The 19,468-nt window shown below is 40.9% G+C and overlaps 1 protein-coding gene and 1 long non-coding RNA gene across 29 annotated transcripts in view; one reads left to right on the forward strand and one right to left on the reverse strand.

Moving 5' to 3' along the window:
• Nucleotides 1–19,468, reverse strand: part of MAGI2 (membrane associated guanylate kinase, WW and PDZ domain containing 2) — a 1,173,000-nt gene that overhangs the window by 1,058,966 nt on the left and 94,566 nt on the right. The window lies entirely within an intron of this gene.
• Nucleotides 5,959–15,694, forward strand: LOC122456770. The gene is made up of 4 exons (XR_006275811.1): nt 5,959–5,999; nt 6,499–6,563; nt 12,909–12,960; nt 15,531–15,694. It is a non-coding gene; the product is annotated as an uncharacterized LOC122456770 (long non-coding RNA).

The following is a 19,468-nucleotide window of genomic DNA, read 5'->3' on the forward strand; positions in this document are numbered from 1 at the left end:
GCTTCCGCCGACGTGCACGAGCTGAAATTGTGGAAAAGCAGCATCGCTTACCCCATAACCTCAGCCATGCAGAACACAGTGCCATCCACAGCCTCAGAAACAACTCTGACATCATAATCAAAAAGGCTGACAAAGGAGGTGCTGTCGTCATCATGAATAGGTCGGAGTATGAACAAGAGGCTACTAGGCAGCTCTCCAACACCACTTTCTACAAGCCATTACCCTCTGATCCCACTGAGAGTTACCAAAAGAAACTACAGCATTTGCTCAAGAAACTCCCTGAAAAGCACAAGAACAAATCCGCACAGACACACCCCTGGAGCCCCGACCTGGGGTATTCTATCTGCTACCCAAGATCCATAAACCTGGAAATCCTGGACGCCCCATCATCTCAGGCATTGGCACCCTGACAGCAGGATTGTCTGGCTATGTAGACTCCCTCCTCAGGCCCTTCGTTACCAGCACTCCCAGCTATCTTCGAGACACCACTGACTTCCTGAGGAAACTAGAGTCCTTTGGTGATCTTCCTAAAAACACCATCCTAGCCACTATGGATGTAGAAGCCCTCTACACCAACATTCCACACAAAGATGGACTACAAGCCGTCAGGAACAGTATCCCCGATACTGTCACGGCTAACCTGGTGGCTGAACTTTGTGACTTTGTCCTCACCCATAACTATTTCACATTTGGTGACAATGTATACCTTCAAATCAGCGGCACTGCGATGGGTACCCGCATGGCCCCCACAGTATGCCAACATTTTTATGGCTGACTTAGAACAACGCTTCCTCAGCTCTCATCCCCTAATGCCCCTACTCTACTTGCGCTACATTGATGACATCTTCATCATCTGGACCCATGGAAAAGAAGCTCTTGAGGAATTCCACCATGATTTCAACAATTTCCATCCCACCATCAACCTCAGCCTGGACCAGTCCACACAAGAGATTCACTTCCTGGACACTACGGTGCTAATAAGCGATGGTCACATAAACACCACCCTATATCGGAAACCTACTGACCGCTATTCCTACCTACATGCCTCTAGCTTTCATCCAGATCATACCACTCGATCCATTGTCTACAGCCAAGCGCTACGATATAACCGCATTTGCTCCAACCCCTCAGACAGAGACAAACACCTACAAGATCTCTATCATGCATTCCTACAACTACAATTTCCACCTGCTGAAGTGAAGAAACAGATTGACAGAGCCAGAAGAGTACCCAGAAGTCACCTACTACAGGACAGGCCCAACAAAGAAAACAACAGAACGCCACTAGCCATCACCTTCAGCCCCAACTAAAACCTCTCCAACGCATCATCAAGGATCTACAACCTATCCTGAAGGACGACCCATCACTCTCACAGATCTTGGGAGACAGACCAGTCCTTGCTTACAGACAGCCCCCCAATCTGAAGCAAATACTCACCAGCAACCACACACCACACAACAGAACCACTAACCCAGGAACCTATCCTTGCAACAAAGCCCGTTGCCAACTCTGTCCACATATCTATTCAGGGGATACCATCATAGGGCCTAATCACATCAGCCACACTATCAGAGGCTCGTTCACCTGCGCATCTACCAATGTGATATATGCCATCATGTGCCAGCAATGCCCCTCTGCCATGTACATTGGCCAAACTGGACAGTCTCTACATAAAAGAATGAATGGACACAAATCAGACGTCAAGAATTATAACATTCAAAAACCAGTTGGAGAACACTTCAATCTCTCTGGTCACTCGATCACAGACATAAGAGTGGCTATCCTTCAACAAAAAAGCTTCAAAAACAGACTCCAAGGAGAGACTGCTGAATTGGAATTAATTTGCAAACTGGATACAATTAACTTAGGCTTGAATAGAGACTGGGAATGGATGAGTCATTACACAAAGTAAAACTATTTCCCCATGGTATTTCTCCCTCCCACCCCACCCCCCACTGTTCCTCTGATATTCTTGTTAACTGCTGGAATTAGCCTACCTTGCTTGTCACCATGAAAGGTTTTCCTCCTTTCCCCCCCCTGCTGCTGGTGATGGCTTATCTTAAGTGATCACTCTCCTTACAGTGTGTATGATAAACCCATTGTTTCATGTTCTCTGTGTGCGTGTATATAAATCTCTCCTCTGTTTTTTCCACCAAATGCATCCGATGAAGTGAGCTGTAGCTCACGAAAGCTTATGCTCTAATAAATGTGTTAGTCTCTAAGGTGCCACAAGTACTCCTTTTCTTTTTGCGAATACAGACTAACACGGCTGCTACTCTGAAATTTATCACAGATCGTTATTCAGGGATTTGATATATATGAATTACTGGCCTGATGGATCCATATGGTTTCTTATGAGAGTTAATCTGTTGCTTACATAGCTTGGAAGGAATTTTAAAAATCTGACCTGATTATTACAATTAATAAGTCACTTACAGTGCTGTAAATTTGCACAGTGCTCTACAAACAGAATAAGGTGTGTTCATAGTCTGTAATGGCACTGTCATGTACTTTATGATGCATCATGCAAATATTTAAGGACTTTTTTAAAAAGCAGATTGACTAGACATGCAGTAGGGATTGTTCAGAGGATTCAGTAAATCCTTCTTTATCAGATCATTGCCACTGTACCTACAATGCTTTCAAAGTCCCTTGTGTCCATGTATCTATTGCACACAGGCTTAAAATACTGTATATCTGTTTAACATTTCTATCAAATATTTGAGGAGTGAAAAACCTAAAGCTTCTGTATTTGTACTAGATGATTTGTGAGAAAATAATGTAACAGCTTTCTCCCTTAATAAACATTCTGTTAATATTTCATTTATTCTCCCATTTGTTATTTAAGAGGATGTTTTCATCAAAACCAGGTTTGTTCCTTAAGGAGTTGGAGTAAATTCTGTGTGACATGCTTCTACAGCAGCTTTTTATTATCTTTAGATTTTTACTTGTGACTGTGTTCTGAGTACTATACAGTAATTGCGGTATAATTTGTCCATGTTTAGCACGCTGAAACAGGAAAATGCAGTATTGATTTATTGCTGCTGGGAACACACTTGTTTCCTTTACATTTGTATAGTTACTAATTGTATATAAGATCATTCTTGGTTTTATCTCACCTTAATTCTTGCCCATCTTGTCTCAGTGTATGCTTTATTACACAATCACAACTTTCCAATGTGCCTGGAACTCTGCCCCAGGCCCTACTCCCACTCCACCCCTTCCCCAAGTCCCCACCGCCTTTTCCCATTCATGCCCCACCCCCCTCCCACCTCTTCCTGCTCCATTCCACTCCTTTTCCCAAATGTGCCATGTCCTCACTCCTTCCCCTCACCACCACAGAGCCTCCTGCATGCTGCGGAACAGCTGATCACGGCAGGTGGAAGGCTTGACTAGGCCACCAATGTTCTTAGAATTACAAGTAAGCTTTATAGTTATCCCAGAAATAAAGCCAAAGCAACAATGTAACAAAATTCATAAGTTCATTTCAGTATCTAGAATGCATGCTTTTCTGGTCTCTTGGGGAGATTATTTGCCTTCCTGAGAAGAATATCTACATTTGAAATGAATACTTATGAGTCTAAAGCCAAACTAAGGTTTGACACTTATACATAAACACTATAGAATCATAGGACTAGAAGTAACCTCGAGAGGTCTTCTAGTCCAGTACCCTACACTCATGACAGACCGCCCCAACAGGTGTTTGTCTAACCTGCTCTTAAAAACTTCCAATGATAGAGATTGCACGGCCTTCCTAAGCAATTAATTCCAGGGTTTAACCTGATAGTTAAGAAGTTTTTCCTAATGTCCAACCTAACCCTTGCAGCAATTTAAACCCATTGCTTCTTGTCCTATCCTATCCTCAGAGATTAAAGAGAACCATTTTCTCCCTCCTTGTAACAACCTTTTATGTATTTGAAAACTAATTTCCCCTCTCAGTCTTCTTCTGTAGACTAAACAAACCCAGTGTTTTCAATCTTCCCTCACAAGTCATGTTTTCTAGACCTTTAATCCTTTTTGTTACTTTCCTCTGGACTGTCTTCAATTTGTCCACATCTTTCCTGGAATGTGGCGACCAGAACTGGCCACAATACTCCAGTTGAGGCCTAATCAGCGGAGTAGAGCGGAAGAATTACTTCTCGTGTTTTGCTTACAACGCCTTTGCTAATACAGCCCAGAATAATGTTTGCTTTTTATTTTTGGCAACAGTGTTACATTGTTGGCTCATATTTACCTTGCGATCAACTATGGACACCCAGATCCCTTTCTGCAGTACTCCTTCCTAAGCAGTCATTTCCTATTTTGTATGTGTGCAACTGATTGTTCCTTCCTAAGAGGGGTACTTTGTATTTGTTCTTATTGAAATTCATTCTATTTACTTCAGACCATTTCTCCAGATCATTTTGAATTTTAATCCCATTCTCCAAAGCACTTGCAACCCCTCCCAGCTTGGTATCGTCCACAAACTTTATAAGTGTATTCTCTATACCATTATCTAAATCATTGATGAAGATACTGAACAGAACTAGACCCAGAAGTGATCACTGTGGAATCCACTCGTTATGCTCTTCCATCATTACTATGAACCACTGATAACTACTCTCTGGGAACAGGTTTCAGAGTAGCAGCCGTGTTAGTCTGTATTTGCAAAAGAAAAGGAGTACTTGTGGCACCTTAGAGACTAACAAATTTATTAGAGCATAAGCTTTCGTGAGCTACAGCTCACTTCATCGTCGCTGTAGCTCACGAAAGCTTATGCTCTAATAAATTTGTTAGTCTCTAAGGTGCCACAAGTACTCCTTTTCTCTGGGAACAGTTTTCCAACCAGTTTTGCACCCACCTTATAGTAGATCTGTATAAATTGCATTTTCCTAGTTTATTTATGAGAAGGTCATGCAAGACTGTATCAAAAGCTTTACTACAGTCAAGATATACCATGTCTACCACTTCCCCCCATCCACAAGGCTTGTTATCCTGTTAAAGAAAGCTATCAGGTTGGTTTGACACTATTTGTTCTTGACAAATCCATGCTGACTGTTACTTATCACATTATTATCTTCTACATGATTGCAAATTGATTGCTTAATTATTTGCGCCATTATCTTTCTGGGTAGGTTAAGCTGACTGGTCTGTAATTCCCAGGTTATCCTCATTTCCCTCTCTAGAGATTGGCGCTATATTTACTCTTTCCAGTCATCTGGAAACTCTTCTGTCTTCCATGACTTTTCAAAGATAATCACTAATGGCTCAGATATCTTCAGTCAGATCCTTGAGTATTCTAGGATGTATTTCATCAGGCTCTGCTGACTTAAAGGCATCTAACTTGTCTAAAAAAGAAAGGAGTATTTGTGGCACCTTAGAGACTAACAATTTATTAGAGCATAATATTTCGTGAGCTCACGAAAGGTTATGCTCTAATAAATTTGTTAGTCTCTAAGGTGCCACAAGTACTCCTTTTCTTTTTGCGAATACAGACTAACACGGCTGCTACTCTGAAACCAACTTGTCTAAGTAACTTTTAACTTGTTCTATCCCTATTTTAGCCTCTGATCCTATCTCATTTTCACTGGCATTCACTATATTAGACACTCAATTGCTACTCAACTTTTTTGTGAAAATAAACAAAAAGTCATTTAGTACTTCTGCCATTTCCACATGATCTGTATAGTATCCATACAGTAACTAACAAAACATTTTGTCTTCTATGTTTACTAATAACTTGGATAAAATCACTTGTTATATTTTGATTATTTTAAAGTGTGATACAGCAAGGGCAGAGCCTTATTCCCTGTAGAGGGAAGAAAGTTTGCTATAGATTAATTAAAGCACCTGAAGCCAATTAAAACGCCTGAAGCCAGTCACATGATTAAAACCCCCCTGCTTCACTCAGACCACAGGAGGAGTTGAAGCAGAGTGGATTGGTGCAAAGAGCAGTTTGGAATGAAGCAGTGGAGAGTTTGGAGAAGTGCTGTGGTGGGTTAAGACTACCAAGATCCTAGGTAAACGGACACCTAGTTTGTGCAGAGGGAGGGTAGGAAGCCCCACAAGCTGAAGGACAGGAGAGGGAAGAAGCCCAGGGGAAGGAACTGCTAGTTCTAGTGGTTTACTGCTATCCCAAGGGCCCCTGGGCTGGGACCCGGAGTAGAGGGTGGGCCTGGGTCCCTCCCTCTCCACTCCCCTCCTCTAGGACACTAGTGGGGCAGTTAATACCCCAGTTCAGGGGCAAGAAATGGTGCTTTAACCCCCCCCCCCAGAAGAGAAAGCGTGACACCAATCATAGTAGTGCTGGCAATTTGCCATGAAAGTATTGACACTATACATCAGCTGTGTATTGCCACCAGAGAAGCAGCCTAGTGCCAGTGAGATCTAGTTTAGGCAGTTTTCTACTTAAGTTTAGGAATAACATCAAAAGTCCTTCAGAAGCTCTACCTTCCATCTCTGTCTCCAGTCTAACCATGGTCATACTACCAGGTGTGTTCATTATGACTCTTATTTTAGGGTTACCATATGTTGGGGGTTTCTCAGAGATTGCTTCTTATTGGAAACTTCCACCCAGATGGAGGGTGGAGGATCAAAAACGAGACAATGTCTGGGACCTTTGCGGAGCAGATGTTGCAGCTCAGAAAGAGTCCTGATTGATCTGTTTCACAATTGGTCCCACTCCTGTATCTGATTTCTGCAGCTGCTGAATCCTTCCCACCAGGCCCTGGCTCCCAGCATACACATCCCAGTTGTACCCCCACCTCTAGTTCCTTCTCCCCTCACCCACCAGCAATGTCCTCTTTTTGGAAGCCTGAATCATCTTATCTGATTCTGCTGCTACACACTCTAACTCCACACTTCATCTGCCACTGGAACATCCTCCACTCAAGAGCTGGAGGAGACTCCTTTCAAAACCTACTGATGACTTCGGTCAGACTACTCACAAAAGTAAAGCAGAGTTGTTGTAGCCACATCAGTCCCAGGGTATTAGAGAGAAAAAAGGTGGGTGTGGTAATATCTTTTATTGGACCAGCTGTTAGAGGGCTTTCCCTCAATCCTCTTACTTCCCTGGTTCTTGTCACACAGACAGCAAGCAACAAAAGACCAGAAGTCTGAAGTGCAGACAATGCAATGTTTATTGGGGTTTGTTTCCAAGCGAGCATATTCTGAAGCCCTTCATACCAGTCGGACTTATCTCTATTCGCCGATAGGTCTGTTCCCCAGTGTACCCTTCCCAGCTCTGACGCCGCAGAGTGTTTACCCCCTGTTCCCCGTTCCCTGTTCCACCACCCTTAGCAAATATGATTGCAATTTCCCTTTCCCCCACTTCCTGTTTGACCCGTTTATATAGCAATATTCTCAGCTATACCTTAATCAATCGTTTTACTGAAATTTAACTAAACAATCCTAACATATTGTCACATAATTCTCTAACCAATTACATCCCACTACCCTAATTAACTTACACGTAGCAAAATTAATTATACAGCAGACAGAAACAACTGGAGAACCAGACAGATTAACAATAGAAAACTGGGGGCCATGAAGATAAAACAATACAGAAATGCAGGTTTCACAACCATTGATGAGTGATTTCTTGCCAGACAGGATGCTATCAAACTAAGTTTTCTTTAACTATCTTAAGATCTGTTTCTTTATCTGGTGGTGATGGGCATTATCAGGACAGGATCGTCTTCTTAAGAGCCCAATATCATCTTATTTCAATGTGACTGATTAGGAATGTGAGGACATGACTGTACACTTCCCAGCTTACGGCTGTTCCTGCTGCTTCGCCAAAGGCCTTAGCCAAAGAACAAGGCCTCAGACTATCCTAGTGAGAGAAGGCTGCCCATACACAGGGGCTTCAGGCTACATATAGGTAAGTGATGTGACCGTACACTTCCCAGTTTATGGCTGCCCCTGCTGCTTAGCCAAAGGCCATTGATATGTTTATGAAAGAGGATGGAAGGACTTCAGAATGGAAATGAAGCACTAAACATGCACACTCAAAGATAACATTTAAGAGATCTTTTCATTTGCTGTAGCATACCGATTTCCTGAATATGTTTGCATGAAGCAGAAACTCAAAAATGATGGTTTTTCATCTCTATTATAAGAGCACAGTCATTTGATATGCACAAATGTCCACTAAAAGACTCAATTAACAAAACATTACCAATTTAAATTTTAAGGTTTTCAGTGATAGTTAATTTTATCTTGCTGCTAACATTAAATTACTGTATGTATTTATTACATTCTCTGTGCTTTTCAATGGCAATAATTCCAGCATGGATTTTATATTATCATGTGGCAAATTAAACTGTAAACCTGTAATTCAATTTACTTGAAGTAGTTGCTGAGCATACTTGAGAGTTTAGCTTTTTTCTCAATGTAACTGATTAGTGACCATCACACAGTAAACTTGAAGTCTAAAAAGAATGTAGGTAAACACTGAGGACACCAAAACATTTGCATTTATAGATATTAGTTTGCAAATGCAGGTAGAACAGATATAAATTTCAACACAGTATGTTTATATATGCACACTGGGCCACATTCACTGCTGGTTTAAACTCCACTGAGATCTGTGAAATTACACCAGAGATTAATCTGCCACATGATATTCGCAAAAAGAAAAGGAGTACTTGTGGCACCTTAGAGACTAATAAATTTATTTGAGCATAAGTTTTCGTGAGCTACAGCTCACTTCATCGGATGCATTTGGTGGAAAATACAGTGGGGAGATTTATATACACACACAGAGAACATGAAACAATGAGTTTTATCATACACACTATAAGGAGAGTGATCACTTAAGATGAGCCATCACTAGCAGCAGGATGGGGAAAGGAGGAAAACCTTTCATGGTGCCAGCACTGCGAGCTATCTTCAAGACACCACTGACTTCCTGAAGAAACTACAATCCATTAGTGATCTTCCTAAAAACACCATCCTAGCCAGTATGGATGTAAAGCCCTCTACACCAACATTCCACACAAAGATGGACTACAAGCCGTCCGGAACAGTATCCCCGATAATGTCACGGTTAACCTGGTGGCTGAACTTTGTGACTTTGTCCTCACTCATAACTATTTCACATTTGGGGACAATGTATACCTTCAAATCAGCGGCACCGCAATGAGTACCCGCATGGCCCCACAGTATGCCAACATTTTTATGGCTGATTTAGAACAACGCTTCCTCAGCTCTCATCCCCTAATGCCCCTACTCTACTTGTGCTACATTGATGACATCTTCATCATCTGGACCCAGGGAAAAGAAGCCCTTGAGGAATTCCACCATGATTTCAACAATTTCCATCCCACCATCAACCTCAGCCTGGACCAGTCCACACAAGAGATCCCTTCCTGGACACTACGGTGCTATACGCGATGGTCACATAAACACCACCCTATATCAGAAACCTACTGACCGCTATTCCTACCTACATGCCTCTAGCTTTCATCCAGATCATACTACACGATCCATTGTCTACAGCCAAGCTCTACGAAACAATCTCATTTGCTCCAACCCCTCTGACAGAGACAAACACCTACAAGATCTCTATCATGCATTCTTACAACAATACCCACCTGCTGAAGTGAAGAAACAGATTGACAGAGCCAGAAGAGTACCCAGAAGTCACCTACTATAGGACAGGCCCAACAAAGAAAATAACCGAACGCCACTAGCCATCACCTTCAGCCCCCGACTAAAACCTCTCCAACACATCATCAAGGATCTACAACCTATCCTGAAGGACGATCCCTCACTCTCACAGATCTTGGGAGACAGACCAGTCCTTGCTTTCAGACAGCCCCCCCAACCTGAAGCAAATACTCACCAGCAACCACACACCACACAACAGAACCAGTAACCCAGGAACCTATCCTTGCAACAAAGCCCGTTGCCAACTCTGTCCACATATCTATTCAGGGGACACCATCATAGGGCCTAATCACATCAGCCACACTATCAGAGGCTCATTCACCTGCGCATCTACCAATGTGATATGTGCCAGCAATGCCCCTCTGCCATGTACATTGGTCAAACTGGATAGTCTCGACGTAAAAGAATAAATGGACACAAATCAGACGTCAAGAATTATAACATTCAAAAACCAGTCGGAGAACACTTCAATCTCTCTGGTCATTCGATTACAGACCTGAGGGTGGCTATCCTTCAACAAAAAAACTTCAAAAACAGACTCCAATGAGAGACTGCTGAATTGGAATTAATTTGCAAACTGGATACAATTAACTTAGGCTTGAATAGAGACTGGGAATGGATGAGTCATTACACAAAGTAAAACTATTCCCAAGTTATTTCTCCTCCCCACCCCACCCCCAATGTTCCTCTGATGTCTTGTTAACTGCTGGAAATGGCCTACCTTGCTTGTCACCATGAAAGGTTTTCCTCCTTCCCCCCCGCCCCGCTGCTGGTGATGGCTCATCTTAAGTGATCTCTCTCCTTACAGTGTATATGATAAACCCATTGTTTCATGTTCTCTGAGTGTGTATATAAATCTCCCCACTGTATTTTCCATCAAATGCATCTGATGAAGTAAGCTGTAGCTCACGGAAGCTTATGCTCAAATAAATTTGTTAGTCTCTAAGGTGCCACAAGTACTCCTTTTCTTTTTGCGAATACAGACTAACATGGCTGCTACTCTGAAACACATGATATTCAACACATTTGGTGTTCATACTGTTTTTCAGGTGCTGATATATCTTGTGAAGGAAATAAACAGTAGTTTATATGTAAGTTTCTCAGCTGAGGAATATTACGCATTCAGGAAGGACAGCAAAAATACATAAAACGTACCCAAAAACGCACTGCATTCGCTCTGAAGTGTCACACAATAACGGATGTGAGAGACAGTAGATACCTAACCTGGACAGTAGACAGCTGTGCATGAAGGTGAATGCAGTTAAGAATATTTATTTTACTGTTTATAATACAGTGGTGCCTAGAGGCCCTAAGTAAAATAAGGGCTCCATTTTGCGAGGCTATGTACATGTATGTAGTAAGAGGCAGTCCCAGCTCCAAATAGAGCAGACAGAGAATGGGACAACAGGAGGGAGGATTGTTTCCCCATTTTAGAATCAGGGATCTGAGACACACAGATTTTAAGTGGTTTGCCCTAGATTACAAGGAAGTCCTGTGGCAGAGCCAAATTTCCCCAAGTTCCAGTTAAGTGTCTTAACCACAAGGCCATCCTTCCTCTGCATAAACAAGGAATGAAGTTATCCTGGGTACAGTTAAAGAGACAAATGCTCTGAATAAAACCTAGTAGCATCTAAGTTAAACAACTTAGGATAACTACTACAATCTAAAAATCAAGGCTGATCTTGAGGCCACTGACTTCAAAAGCAATCTCACATAAAGAGTTCTGGTAAGGGAACATGGAATTCATGTACATAGAAATTTAAGTACAGTAATCAATCTAAAAATTAGTATCAGAGCACATATTTAAAAATTCATGCACTTTCCATGATCACAGGGTTATAGCTATTCACATGGTTTGGATGTGACCTGAGATTTCATTAGCTTCAGACATTTTCTAATCCATGTACTTCCCTCTTAACAAAAAACTCATGTCAGGACTATAAAGCCTCTTCACAAGCCTTTACAACACATCAAAATGCTTATGAAAAAAATCAATGCAAAAAAGATTACACTCAAGTCCTCTGAAATTTAAATCCTGTGAGTTTGGGGTTTTAGCTACCTTCCAGTTCCAGATCCACAAGATAGGCAAGAGGATGGGAAAAAAAATCCTTAAACCAAAGTAGGTCTAACTAATCTTTCCTTCAGCAGAAGATCATGTTCAGGATTTAAAAACTAAAAAAAACCTACCCTGTTCTCTTTTTAGCTAATGGGAACAACACTCTGAATGGAGAGTCCAAGGAAAAACCATGGAGGCTTCTCCTGCCTTCTCTAGTCTACTCCGCAAATCAATAGGTGCAAATTTATCTGAAGGCCCATGTGACATCAATAGGGCTACTAAGCTGAGTAAACACTGTATGATCTGGAGCCTAAGTTTTTACTTACTGGAGTCGGAACAAGGGCAGAGGCCCAGCTGCTTCTCTTTTGAGGTCTTGTTTAGGCTACTGCAAATTAACTGCACAGTCGATAAGTGCCTGCAGGATGGAACCCTTAATTGGCAGAACTGCTTTAAGCGCTAGGCTCAATTTCACTTTCACTGAGCATATCCATAAATCAAAATTCCCCACTAGTAATACAGGAGAAATTCCTAGAACAAATGTAAAAAGCGAAAGATGAAAATAGCCCCTCAGTCTCAGTACTGATTTTTGTGGCTGGAGGACAGGAAATCTAGATAGACTGTTGAGAACAGATGATGATTTTATTTGCAACTATTTCCCCCAAATAAACAAACTCAGATTTATTCCAGGTTTCAGAGTAGCAGCCACGTTAGTCCACAAAAAGAAAAGGAATACTTGTGGCACCTTAGAGACTAACAAATTTCTTTGAGCATAAGCCTTCATGAGCTACAGCTCACTTCATCAGATTCATAATTCAATTAGGAATTCCTGGATTATGAACCATCCACTAAGATTTGATTTCTTTCACTGCAGGCAGTGTACATCTGAATAACACCAAATGCCCTGGCAGCTCAAGTGTTCTGTCAATCAGTGATAACAAAGAAAAGAGAACAAAATCTTCCAATCACTGATCTCTTCCATGACAGCTAACCATAAAAGATGGGAGATAGTCTTTTTTTTTTTAACATATCCAGAATTTTGTGATGGAAACAGATATACTATTTCTCTCTTAGTTTACTAGCCAAGTGAATCGTTTATTTATTCACCAATTCAAGTTAACTTTACACTAAACAAAGCAAACACTGGACTGACACCCTTAACAAACGCTTAAACACATCTCACTAAATAAACAGACTCAAGCAGTTGCTCCCATACAGCTCTATCCCATCAGTGACATGGAGATACCCACAGTGTGGTAAGTCTATATCTGCCAATGTCTTGTGACAAAAATAGTAGATTTTTAATTTGCATAAAAATACTCAAATATGCATAAAGTTCTGCCTTATGGCACAGCTTCCAGCTTCTCTAAAAAATAAATAAATGGAGTACAAATTAATTAATTCTGTGCCCTCCAGCCCCACATCTGGCTTTGTCCTCCAGTCCCACATTAATTACCTCTGTTCCTGCCAGCATCCAAATCTTACATAAACTAATTCTATGCCACCAGAATCTCACATGAAGTAACGCTGCATCCCTTGCAACAGCCCCACATGAACTATCTCTGAGCACCCTGCTGTCTCCCATGCTGACATCAGTTACATGCTCTCCATACCCACATCCTCCCTGTCCCCTAGCACACCTCTGTTCTTCCTGCAGCTCTTGAAGTTCTTTTTTTTTCTCCTTACAGGCAGGTCCAAGGGTTTTTTCAACTCTCTTGCCTCTAGGTCTGGGAAGATGAGGTGGAGGGCCTCAGGGGAGGGGAAAGTACACATCAGATTCAGTGCTAACAAAAAGCAGCAGGTCCCAGCCAGCTCCAAAACACAGGTTAAGCATTTCAGTAGTGCCCCAGCCCTCTGCATACATAGGGAGAGGAGAATAGAAATCTGCTGAGAGAGCAAACAGCCCTTCAGCAGGAAAAGTGATTGGCTGTCTTTTCCAGGGGGCAGAATTAAGGGGAAGGGCAGCCAATCAGCAGGGGATTTCTCTGTAAACTGATACCTAGGAACAGCATTACCTCAAGGGTCATAGAATCATAGAATATTAGGGTTGGAAGAGACCCTCAGGAGGTCATCTAGTCCAATCTCCTGCTCAAAGCAGGACCAACCCCAACTAAATCATCCCAGCCAGGGCTTTGTCAAGCCGGGCCTTAAAAACCTCTATGGATGGAGAATCCACTGCCTCCCTAGTTCAGTCTCTAACCACCCCTTGACCTCCTTATGGGCCAAATAGAAGAGATGGTCTTTGCAGCATGCACTGCAGCTTAGCAAACCTCTATGTTTGTGAGACAAAAAACTAAATTAATAAATGATATGCTGCACCAGTGAACCAAAGCAAAACACCCAACTTCAAAAAGAAAGCACAGATGTGATGACTTTGAATAGGTACATAAGCATAGACTCCTAGAGCCATAGCGTGAGAAGGGACCTCAAGGGTCTTCTAGTCTAACCCCCTGCCAAGATGCAGGATTTGTTGTGTCTAGACCATCCAAGACAGATGGCTATCCAGCCTCCTTTAGAAAACCTCCATGAAGGAGATTCCACAACTTCCCTAGGCAGTTTGTTCCATTGTCCTACTGTTCTTACGTTTAGGAAATTTTCCCTGAGATTTAATCTAAATCTGCTATACTGTAGTTTGAACCCATTGTCCTGCTCTCTGTGGAAGAAAGAACAATTTTTCTCAATCTTTCATGTGGAAGCCTTTTAAGTATTTGAAGACCCCTATCATGTATCTCCTTAATCTTCTGTTTTCCAAACGAAACATACCCACTTCCTTCAGCCTTTGCTCACATGGCTTGCATTCCATCCCTTTGATCATTTTTGTTGCTTGCTTCTGGATCTTTTGCAGTTTCTCTACATCCTTTCTATACAGCAGTGACCAAAACTGGAGACAGTACTCCAGCTGAGGTGTAACCAGCACTGAGTGGTACTATAGATTCATAGATACTAAGGTCAGAAAGGACCATTCTGATCATCTAGTCCAACTTCCTGCACAGCGCAGGCCACAGAATCTCACCCACCCACTCCTATGAAAAACCTCACCCATGTCTGAGCTATTGAAGTCCTTAAATCATGGTTCAAAGACTTCAAGGAGCAGAGAAGCCTCCCTCAAGTCAACCATGCCCCCAGGCTACAGAGGAAGGCGAAAAAACCTTCCAGGGCCTCTCCAATCTGCCCTGGAGGAAAATTCCTTCCTGACCCCAAATATGGCAATCAGCTAAACCCTGAGCATATGGGCAAGATTCACCAGCCAGATACTACAGAAAATTCTTTCCTGAGTAACTCAGATCCCATCCATCTAATATCCCATCTCAGGGGATTTGGCCTATTTACCCTGAATTATCACCTCCCATGTTATGCCTCTGTTAATGCAACCCTAAAATTGCATTTGCTTTTTTTGCAACAACAATTAACCTGAAAATGCTGTGATTGAATGTAATGAAAATAATATTAGAGAACAAAGATGTCAAGTGCTTTGGGTGAGCGGGATATTTAAAACTGGAATCATACAAGGTAAATATAATCACCATTGTTTTTGCAAAAGAAAAGGAGTACTTGTGACACCTTAGAGACTAACAAATTTATTTGAGCATAAGCTTTCGTGAGCTACAGCTCACTTCCGATGAAGTGAGCTGTAGCTCATGAAAGCTTATGCTCAAATAAATTTGTTAGTCTCTAAGGTGCCACAAGTACTCCTTTTCTTCTTGCGAATACAGACTAACACGGCTGCTACTCTGAAACCTGTCATTGTTTTTGCTAACTGATGAAAATAATTAAAATATTACTTAAGCTAATCATCATTTCATTGATATATAAACTTCTTCTGCAGTATCTTGGTGCTTAATTACGGGAGAAGAACCAAAACAATTCTGGCCTGAAAAGAATAAAGATCTGGAAAATTTGAAGAAACTTTTGTCAAGATCTCTACGCTAACAGAACAGGATTACCAGTTTATATGAATAATAAGAGTTATGTCACCAAGGATGAAAAAATTACAAGGTAAAATTTATGAGCTAGCATGAATGGGTTTAGGTTTCTCCTATAAGCATGTTTGTCAGGGTTCCTTCCCCACTCTGAACTCTAGGGTACAGATGTGGGGACCCGCATGAAGGACCCCCTAAGCTTACTCTTACCAGCTTAGGTTAAAACTTCCCCAAGGTACAAACTTTGCCTTGACTTTGAACAGTATGCTGCCACCACCAAGCGTTTTTAAACAAAAAACCAGGGAAAGAGCCCACTTGGAGATGTCTTTCCCCAAAATATCCCCCCAAGCCCTACACCCCATTTCCTGGGGAAGGCTTGATAATAATCCTCACCAATTAGTACAAAGTGAACACAGACCCCAACCCTTGGATCTTAAGAACAATGAAAAATCATCAGGTTCTTAAAATAATTTTAATTAAAGAAAGGTAACAGAATCACCTCTGTAAAATGAAGATGGAAAATACTTTACAGGATATTCAGATTCAAAACACAGAGGATCCCCCTCTGGGCAAACCTTAAAGTTACAGAAAACAGGAATAAACCTCCCCTCTTAACATAGGGAAAATTCACATAAAACAAAAGATAAACTAATCCGCCTTGCCTGGCTTACCTATACTGGTTGCAATATTGGAGACTTGGATTAGAATGGGTGGGAGAAGATGGATTTCTGTCTGGCCTCGTTCAGTCCCAAGAGAGAACAACCACGGTAAACAAAGAGCACAAACAAAAGCCTTCCCCCCTCAAGATTTGAAAGTATCTTGTTCCCTTATTGGTCCTTTGGGTCAGATGCCAGCCAGGTTAGCTGAGCTTCTTAACTCTTTACAGGTAACAGGATGTTGCCTCTGGCCAGGAGGATTTTATAGCACTGTATACAGAAAGGTGGTTACCCTTCCCTTTACAGAGTTATGTCACCTAGGATGAGAATTACAAGGTAAAATTTATAAGCGAGCATGAATGGGTTTAGGTAGAACATTTCTCCTAAAGCATGTTATTGCATAATTTGTACATTAAGGGAGTTTTTAACTTCTTTTTGAAGTTTTGTATTAGCTGCTGCTTGAAAGATGCAAAATGTCAAACTAGATGCACCATTGGTCTGATGAAAGTATGCAGGATTGTAACTTGGAGCTGTAAACATGTATCAGATGGTCATTGCAACCATCTGCATCTTACTGCTAAATGGGAAGGAAGTCCCTGCTATATAAGGGATTAGAGAGGGGTCTGGTATGGAAGAGATTTAAAACCACTGCAGTAAGGAAATCCCTTTTTTACTAGCTATCTAGCCTATCCGCAACTCCTCTCAAACCATAGCATGATTAATTGTCTAATTTACCGTAGGCATCACAGAATAAGCAGGTCTTAAGAAGGAATTTGAATGGAGAGAAGGTAGTTGCAGTGGCCTTGCAGACCAGCTTCGGAAGCACATTCCACGTGTAAGCAACAGGGTGGAAGTAAGCACAAAGTCAGTTGTTGGAGAAGGGTGACATCACTGGCAGAGTGAAGCAGGTGGTGAGCAAATCAGAAGATAGCAACTGGCAGCTTTGTGTATACTGAAAATAGCAATTTTCCATCTTATGCTTTCACATTCACAAATTTGTTAGCATCTGTGGAAGATGATATATTCAGGAGTATCGAACACATTCATATGCGTTATAACTGCATTTTTTAATCATGAAAAGGCATATCAACTCATATTTCTGAATTCCCCCCCCCACCCCCAGTTTTTGTTTTTGTGCATTTATAGCCCTTTGGGTATGATCAGTTGCTTAGCTTCTTTGTACAGTCAATTTCTTCTTTTGTTTCTGGGGGTCTCTCAGAGTCCTGCATCCAGTGAAGTCAATGGCAACACTTTCCTTTGATAGCCACGAATGCAGAATTAAGTTCTTGCAGAGAAAAAAATAATTCTTAAAAAGAATAGGAAACTGTGATTGTGCAACACCACAAACATTGGACAGGGGGCTCATCAGCTGTTGACTTTTTAATTCAGCTTCTGAAATGGATTAGATTTTGAATTGATGGTGTTTCTTTAAACAAAATGGCAATTAGATCACCAGTTGTGGAAAACAGAAGACAGAAGCAGAAAACATCTAAATATTTATAATGTTTATATTAAGAAGCAACAAAACAATATGTATAATTTGTAAGCAGTGAATGAATATATTAATATAAATCATTTCAGTTTTTTGCAACAACTTTAAAATACTAGGTTTAAATAAGGCACTATATTCTACTGGCTAAATTTACATCAACAAAGATCTTTATTATATTGTGCTATCATCTACCTGTAGAAACCACTGACTGACACTACAATTTGACTAAATATATTCAGTGATCCCTTTAATGATTAATAATCTTTTTGTCAAACTGTTTTAATGCAACTACACCCATCATGTTAATTGAAATGTTTTGCTGTTTCTTTCCTCTGCAGAGCAAATTAGTTTTTGTAACATCTTATTACAACATCTGTTCAGCAGAGTAAGATCCAACACAGTTCTGAGATCAATTTCTGTGGCAGAAAATGGAAAATATTGTTAAATTAATGTAACTGCGATAATGTGCTGTGATCCAGCACTTCACAATCACAATTTCCTGACATGTCCCCAAATTCCTGAATTTTTATAGTTCCATGGCCAAGAAACAATGTCATTTAATAGCAAGGGAATTCATATAGGGTGAAATTCATATCAATAGAGAACCCATGCCCAGATTAAGGATTTAAGTGTAGTTTAAATTGTATGATGTCCTTGACACAGGCACTCTGCAAAAGAATGAATTCACCCACAACCTTTTAATGCTTTTAGACCCCTGACTTGATAAGCACCTGAGAAACTGCGTATTGTCTATATCTCTGTGACACATAATGATAAAGCAACTGTTTCATAATGAATAATTCAAAAAAACAAGGAAAAATTATGGTGCATAGGCAGTCTGATCAGCAACACTTGAGAGATTCAGTACCGAATTTCAATATATATAGTGACTCTGCTGGAGAGGCAGTGATATATTAAGAAAGCAATGTAGCACTACATTCTACTATATTTTTAACACATGGACAGTATCAAAAGTGAAACTGACCTAGGGTGAAATCCTGGCCTCACTGAAGTCTATGGCAACATACCCCAGATATACCCATGATTAGGGCACATATTAAGGGCTTAAGTGGTACCAAGGGCTAATGTGTCCCATTTAACTGGCATGAATTTCATCCAGAGTGCATCATTCCTTGGTGTATATATATTAGGTCCCATTACACTGAAACGTTTATTGAACATGCATTGGTATAATTGTCCAAACAACTGCACTGTGGATCAAATGCTGCTTTCCATTCATTGTAAATTAGAGTAACTCCACTGATTTCATAAATTACTCTGAATTTGTAACAGAGTAGAACTTAGTTGTGTGGATTTATCTAGCTGTTCAAATATTTCTCTCTCATGTTTACAACAATAACAAAATGTACAGTAACTAAATTTCCTTCCTTTTGTATGCATAATCTTTCAAAGTTTAGGGTTCCTACATACCTATAACTTTGCCACAGTGCATATACAAGAATATCTTAAGACACAAACCTACATGTCTTGTTTTCCCAACCTCCCACTGATTTTAATGGGAGTTTCATGATGAGTGCTTAGTCCAATACATGTTGTTTTAGATACATCCTCATTTGCTTCTGTATTGAAATGTTGATGTTAAGTCAGCTATTTTTCATATACAATTATGACTGAGAAATTAATTCAGGGTAAGTGGCTAATATAATTGCAATTGGTTTGCAATGCCCTTCAAGCT

This window comes from Dermochelys coriacea, chromosome 1, assembly GCF_009764565.3.
Source record: "Dermochelys coriacea isolate rDerCor1 chromosome 1, rDerCor1.pri.v4, whole genome shotgun sequence".
Taxonomy (NCBI): domain Eukaryota; kingdom Metazoa; phylum Chordata; order Testudines; family Dermochelyidae; genus Dermochelys; species Dermochelys coriacea.